The sequence below is a fragment of the Hyla sarda genome, chromosome 4, assembly GCF_029499605.1.
Source record: "Hyla sarda isolate aHylSar1 chromosome 4, aHylSar1.hap1, whole genome shotgun sequence".
Lineage (NCBI taxonomy): Eukaryota > Metazoa > Chordata > Amphibia > Anura > Hylidae > Hyla > Hyla sarda.
The window spans coordinates 90,384,380-90,390,456 of record NC_079192.1 but is presented as its reverse complement, the minus strand read 5'-3'; the positions used below and the strand labels follow the sequence as shown (position 1 = coordinate 90,390,456).

At 46.1% G+C, this 6,077-nt stretch overlaps 1 long non-coding RNA gene across 1 annotated transcript; it reads right to left on the bottom strand.

The window, feature by feature from the left end:
- Positions 1 to 467: 467 nt before the first annotated feature.
- On the bottom strand, positions 468 to 1,244 carry LOC130366858 (uncharacterized). Its single transcript, XR_008891954.1, has 3 exons — positions 1,143 to 1,244; positions 878 to 1,042; positions 468 to 774 (listed from the first exon to the last, which is right to left on the bottom strand). It is a non-coding gene; the product is annotated as an uncharacterized LOC130366858 (long non-coding RNA).
- Positions 1,245 to 6,077: the final 4,833 nt, after the last annotated feature.

Sequence of the window (6,077 nt, the reverse complement as noted above, 5' to 3'; positions counted from 1 at the left end):
TGTCACAAGAAGGTGTGGCATGATGTCACGAATCCCACCACAGGAACCAGTGATCTAAACATACTATTTAGAATTTTGGTTGCTGCATGGAGATTGCTGGGGTCCCAGCAGCAGGATCCCATTGATCAGACATCTTATCCCCTATCCTTTACATAGGGGATAAGATATCTAGAGGCGGAGTACCCCTTTAAGGGACAGTTCATGTACCCAAAAGTTGATCCTTTGCAACCGTATGACCCCTAGCAAGTTCCCTGCATGAGTCCCATTCATCAGAAAAAGGCTTGTGCATGGAACTTGCTGGGTGTTCTACGTTTGCCTCATAAACTGCACCAGCCAGCACCAGTTGCCTCTCTCCGCACCGCATTATGCAGATCGTGCAGGAGAGCAGCTTTGGTCATCCATGTTTTGCTAACTTTATTTTCACACACAGAAATAAATAAATGAGTCGAACAAGTCAAAGAACAGTTTAAAAAAAGGGGAACTTTATTTATTATTTATTAAAATGTTTGTGTAGGGGATTTTTTGTAACCTCCCATCACTCACAAAGAGCGTACAGTAACTAATACTCAGGACAGGAAAAACCTCCAGAGGGGAGGAAACCTGTAGGGAATCCATGGCTACTGTATGGCCCTTCCTCTGGGCATACTAAAGGAGGTTACCTCTAGAATTTGGGCAAATGTTTCTGTGTATGTGCATGATTCCTAGGCCTGTGCCTTCATCCAACGTCTTGCTGTAGGTCCCGAAATGCTACTCCATGTCCTGGAAATAGTGCATCTAAGATAGGGGACAAAAAAAGATAGATTATTTACATGTTTATCATAGAAATACACATGGAACTGCAATAAAGACCTTTTGGACAAAACAATGTAACACTTACCAGTCACAGTCATGTGCATGACTTTGCATTCCCGTGTCCCTACACAGTGTCCAGCACCGGCCCCTCACTGATGAACAGGACCAGTGTTATTTCTGGGGCTATGCCTTCATCCAACGTCTTGCTGTAGGTCCGGAAATGCTACTCCATGTCCTGGAGATAGTGCATCTAAGATAAGAAAAAAAAGATAAATTATTTACATGTTTATCATAGAAATACACATGGAACTGCACTAAAGATCTTTTGGACACAACAATGTAACACTTACCAGTCACAGTCATGTGTATGACTTTGCATTCCCGCGTCCCTACACAGTGTCCAGCACCGGCCCCTCACTGATGGAGAATGAACAGGAGCCGTGTTATTTCTGCTCAGTGCTGCTCTTTGGTGGACAATGGTTATGACATCACATGTGTGACACGCTGTTACCTCCTGGGAGTTCTATTTCAGTAGTGCTGCTCTCTGATTGGCTGAAAATCAAAAAAGCTTTCTAATATATTCTGTATGACTGTTATCTAAGGTTTTTGACAATTTTTATTAAAATGGCGCCACTCCCTGTGGGTGCGTTATATTTGTTTCTCCTAACCAGACATTCAGTATATGTAATATCATTTGGTGGCCCCAACAGCCTCGGCCCATAGGTTTCTTACATAGATCAATGCTACTCCGGTAGGCTCAATGAGCAGCACTGGCCGCCGGGACGTCTGACGAGTGACGTCCCTGACGTTGCGGTCTGGAGCGAAGGATGTCACTAGTCATACGTCCCAGCAGCCATTGATTTAAAGTGGTCGTGGCTCCTGCTGCCAGTTCAAGATCAGACACCATGGCCCTAGATTGACATACTGCAACACCGATCCCCTGTGGCTGCCCACCTGTTGCAAAACTACAACTGTTGTCAGGGCATGCTGGGAGTTGTAGCTCTGCAATAGCTGGACAGACGTCTGTCGAAAGGGGGGAAAAAGCACCAGAAATAAAGCAATGTGGGCTTTGAAAAACACCATTTATATGTTGTTTTTAATCACAGCCTAAGCCTAGGAACAAACACAATTCTTGTTTGATGTTTTGTTTTTTTTATGCAAAAAAAACAAACATCAAAATCTTCCCCCTCATGTCTTTTCTCAGCTATCTTTGTGTTATTTTTGCTAAAAGCTCTGGGGCGGGGGGGGGGGGGGGGGTGGGAGGTGGAGGGGTTGTCTTAGAGATTTATCAAAACCAGGGAAGAGGGAAAGTGGACCAGTTGCCCATAGCAACCAATCAGGTAGTTTCTTTCATTTTTAAAAAGGCCTCTGAAAAGTGAAAGAAGTGATCTGATTGGTTGCTATGGGCAACTGGTCCACTTGACCTCTGCACAGGTTTTCATACATCTGTCCCAATGTGTATTATTATTATCATCATCATCATCATCATTATTATTATTATGGGAAGTGTTTTTTCTTTAGTGTTTTTTTTCCCTCTGGCCTTTCTCTTTACAAGTCATGTGATTCTTTCATCATTTGACTGAAGGATTTCTAAAAAAAAAAATTGTGAGAAAATACCCCCCCCCCCCCCCCCCAAAAAAAAAAAAAAAAACATGCTCTCGGCATCCCACAGATTTTATAGCCTAAAAACACCATAAAAGGATGAAGAAACCCCCATTAGTGTCTGGTGTTTCATATTACCCTATTGATTCCAACCTAACATGTGCCCGCAGCGAGCATGGTGTTTTTTATGACAAACACGCCAAGTGTAATCCCAGCTGAAATGAATGTTTTCACAATAGGTGTGAACAGGCTGCAGGCTGTGCTAGATATATTTGCATAGTTGCGGCATACAGCACGTGCAGCATTTATGTGGCAGCTTTCCGCTGGCATATATGGCTTTCTGTGCTGGTGAATGCAGCCGGCACTTACTGGCGGTTTTTTCCTAGCTGCACAGTTTGGCACCACAACCACTCCGGCTGGGACCAGGCTGACCGATCTAATGACCAAGATGCCGCAGTGAACGGCTTTCTTTCTGTGAAAGTTCTGGTGAACTACAATGCTCAGAAGAGGAGGAGCGCCATTGAGCTTTTGGAAAGAGAATTAGTTTGGAATGGTCAGGGCCATGTGCGTTTACAAAGCCCCCCGTGGTACCAGAACAGTGGACCCCCCCACATGTGACCCCATTTTGGAAACTACACCCCTCACAGAATTTAATAAGGGGTGCAGTGAGTATTTACATCCCACAGATCTTTGGAACAGTGGGCTGTGCAAATGAAAAATTTAATTTTTCATTTTTACGGACCACTGTTCCAAAAATCTGTCAGACACCTTTGGGGGTAAATTCTCAATGTACCCCTTATTACATTACGTGGCGGGTGTAGTTTCCAAAATGGGGTCACATGTGTCGGGGGTCCATTGTTCTGGCACTATGGGGGCTTTGTAAACACATGTGGCCTTCAATTCCGGACAAATTTTCTCTACAAAATCCCAATGGCGCTCCTTCTCTTCGGAGCATTGTAGTTCGACCGCAGAGCACTTTAAATTCACATATGGGGTATGTTCTTACTCAGAAGAGATTGGGTTACAAATTTGGGGGAAGCTTTTTTCCTATTTTCCCTTGTGAAAATGAAAAATTTAGGGTAACACCAGCATTTTAGTGAAAAAAAATTTTTTTTTTTCATTTTCCCTTCCAACTTTAATGAAAATTCATCAAACACCTGTGGGGTGTTCAGGCTCATTATACCCCTTGTCACGTTCGGTGAGGGGTGTTGTTTCCAAAATGGGGTCACATATGGGTATTTTTATTTTTTTTGCGTTTGTCAGAACCGCTGTACAATCAGCCACCCCTGTGCAAATCACCAATTTAGGCCTCAAATGTACATGTACATCTCATTCCTGAGCCTTGTTGTGAGCCCGCAGAGCATTTTACGCTCACATCTGGGGTATTTCCTTACTCAAGAGAAATTGCATTACAAATTTTGGGGGTCTTTTTTTCCTTTTACCGCTTGTGGAAATAAAAAGTATGGGGCAATACAAGCATGTTAGTGTAAACATTTTTATTTTTTTACACTAACAGGCTGGTGTAGCCCCCAACTTTTCCTTTTCACAAGCGGTAAAGGGAAAAAAAGACCCCAAAAATTTGTAGTGCAATTTCTCCCGAGAACGGAGATACCCCATATGTGGCCCTAAACTGTTTCCTTGAAATACGACAGGGCTCCGAAGTGAGAGAGCGCCATGCGCATTTGAGGACTAAATTAGGGATTGCACAGAGGTGGACATAGGGGTATTCTACGCCAGTGATTCCTAAACAGGGTGCCTCCAGCTTTTGCTAAACTCCCAGCATGCCTGGACAGTCAGTGGCTGTCCAGAAATGCTGGGAGCTGTTGTTTTGCAACAGCTGGAGGCCCCATTTTGGAAACCCTGCCGTACAAGACATTTTTAATTTTTTATTGGGGGGGGACAGTGTAAGGGGGTGTATATGCAGTGTTTTACCCTTTATTATGTGTTAGTGTAGTGTAGTGTTTTTAGGGTAAATTCACACTGGCGTGTTACGGTTAATTTCCCGCTAGGAGTTTGCGCTGCGGGGAAAAATTTTAAGTAGGAAATTTACTGTAAACCTGTCCGTGTGAATGTACCCTGTACATTCACATGGGGGGCAAACCTCCAGCTGTTTCAAAACTACAACTCCCAGCATGTACTGACAGACCGTGCATGCTGGGAGTTGTACTTTTGCAACAGCTGGAGGCACACTGGTTGGAAAACCTTCAGTTAGGTTATGTTACCTAACTCAGTATTTTCCAACCAGTGTGCCTCCAGCTGTTGCAAAACTACAACTCCCAGCATGTACTAATCACCGAAGGGCATGCTGGGAGATGTAGTTATGCAACAGCTTGAGATACCCAACTACAATTCCCAGCATGCCGAGACAGCTGTTTGCTTTCTGGGCATGCTGGGAATTGCAGTTTTGCAACATCTGGAGAGCTACAGTTTTTTGACCACTGCACAGTGATCTCCAAACTGTGGACCTCCAGATGTTGCAAAACTACAACTCCCAGCATGCCCAGACAACAAACAGCTATGTGGGCATACTAGGAGTTGTAGTTTTGCAAGATCTGGAGGGATATAGTTTAGAGACCACTGTAAAGTGGTCTCAAATTGCAGCCCTCCAGCTGTTGCAAAACTACATATTCCAGCATGCCCAAACAGCTGTCTGGGCATGCTGGGAGTTGTAGTTTTGCAACATCTGGAGGGCTACAGTTAGAGACCACAGTCTCAGACTGTAGCCCTCCAGATCAACTTACCGGCTTCCATACCATCCCGGGAGCCGTCCTCTTCAGAAGCAAGTGACGGGTAAGTGGACGTCGGTGCCCGGTCCCCTTTGGTTCCCCGTTCTGCCCCGCCTATTGTGGGTGGACAAGACGGGGAAAATGAAAGTTAACCCCCCCGCCCCCGGTCTGCTATTGGTCGTCCCCTCTGACGATCAATAGCAGACCAATAGCAGGGATAGGAGGGGTGGCAACCCTGCCACCCCACTCCTATGCCTACAGGGGGATCGTGGGTGTCTTAGACAACCGCGATCTCCCTTCTATTTCGGGTCACCGGGTCACAATAGACCCGTATGACCCGGAATCGGCGCAAATCACAAGTGTGAATTCACTTGCGATTTGCGCCGATCACCGATGGGGGGGTCATCACAAATGCACCCCTGGGCATTTGTGCGGGGTGCCTGCTGATTCATATCAGCAGTCACCCCGGCCCGGTCCCCGTCCGGCGCGCGGCGGGGACTGAAATTCCCACGGGCGTATGGATACGCCCTGGGTCCTTAAGTACCAGGACGTCAAAGCTTATCCATACGCCCTAGGTCCTTAAGTGGTTAAACACTAACCTTGAGGTTGGGGAAATTTGCCAGATTTGTAAATTATTTCTATTTAACCCCTTAAGGACACATGACGTTCTCATACGTCTCCATTTCCGAGTCCTTAAGGACACATGACGTATGAGAACGTCATGTGTTTTACCGGCCCCCCGCAACCATCTGGAGCGGAGCCGGTCCCCGATGCCTGCTGAAATCGTTCAGCAGGCATCGGGGCATATCGCCCAGGGGGGTCATTATTACCCCCCATGTCGGCGATGGCCGCAGATCGCTGGACAATTCAGTCCAGCGATCTGCGGCGGATTCCGGGTCAATCGGGTCTCCAGTGACCCGGTGACCCGGAATTATTGGCTGATCGGGGCCGTCAGAG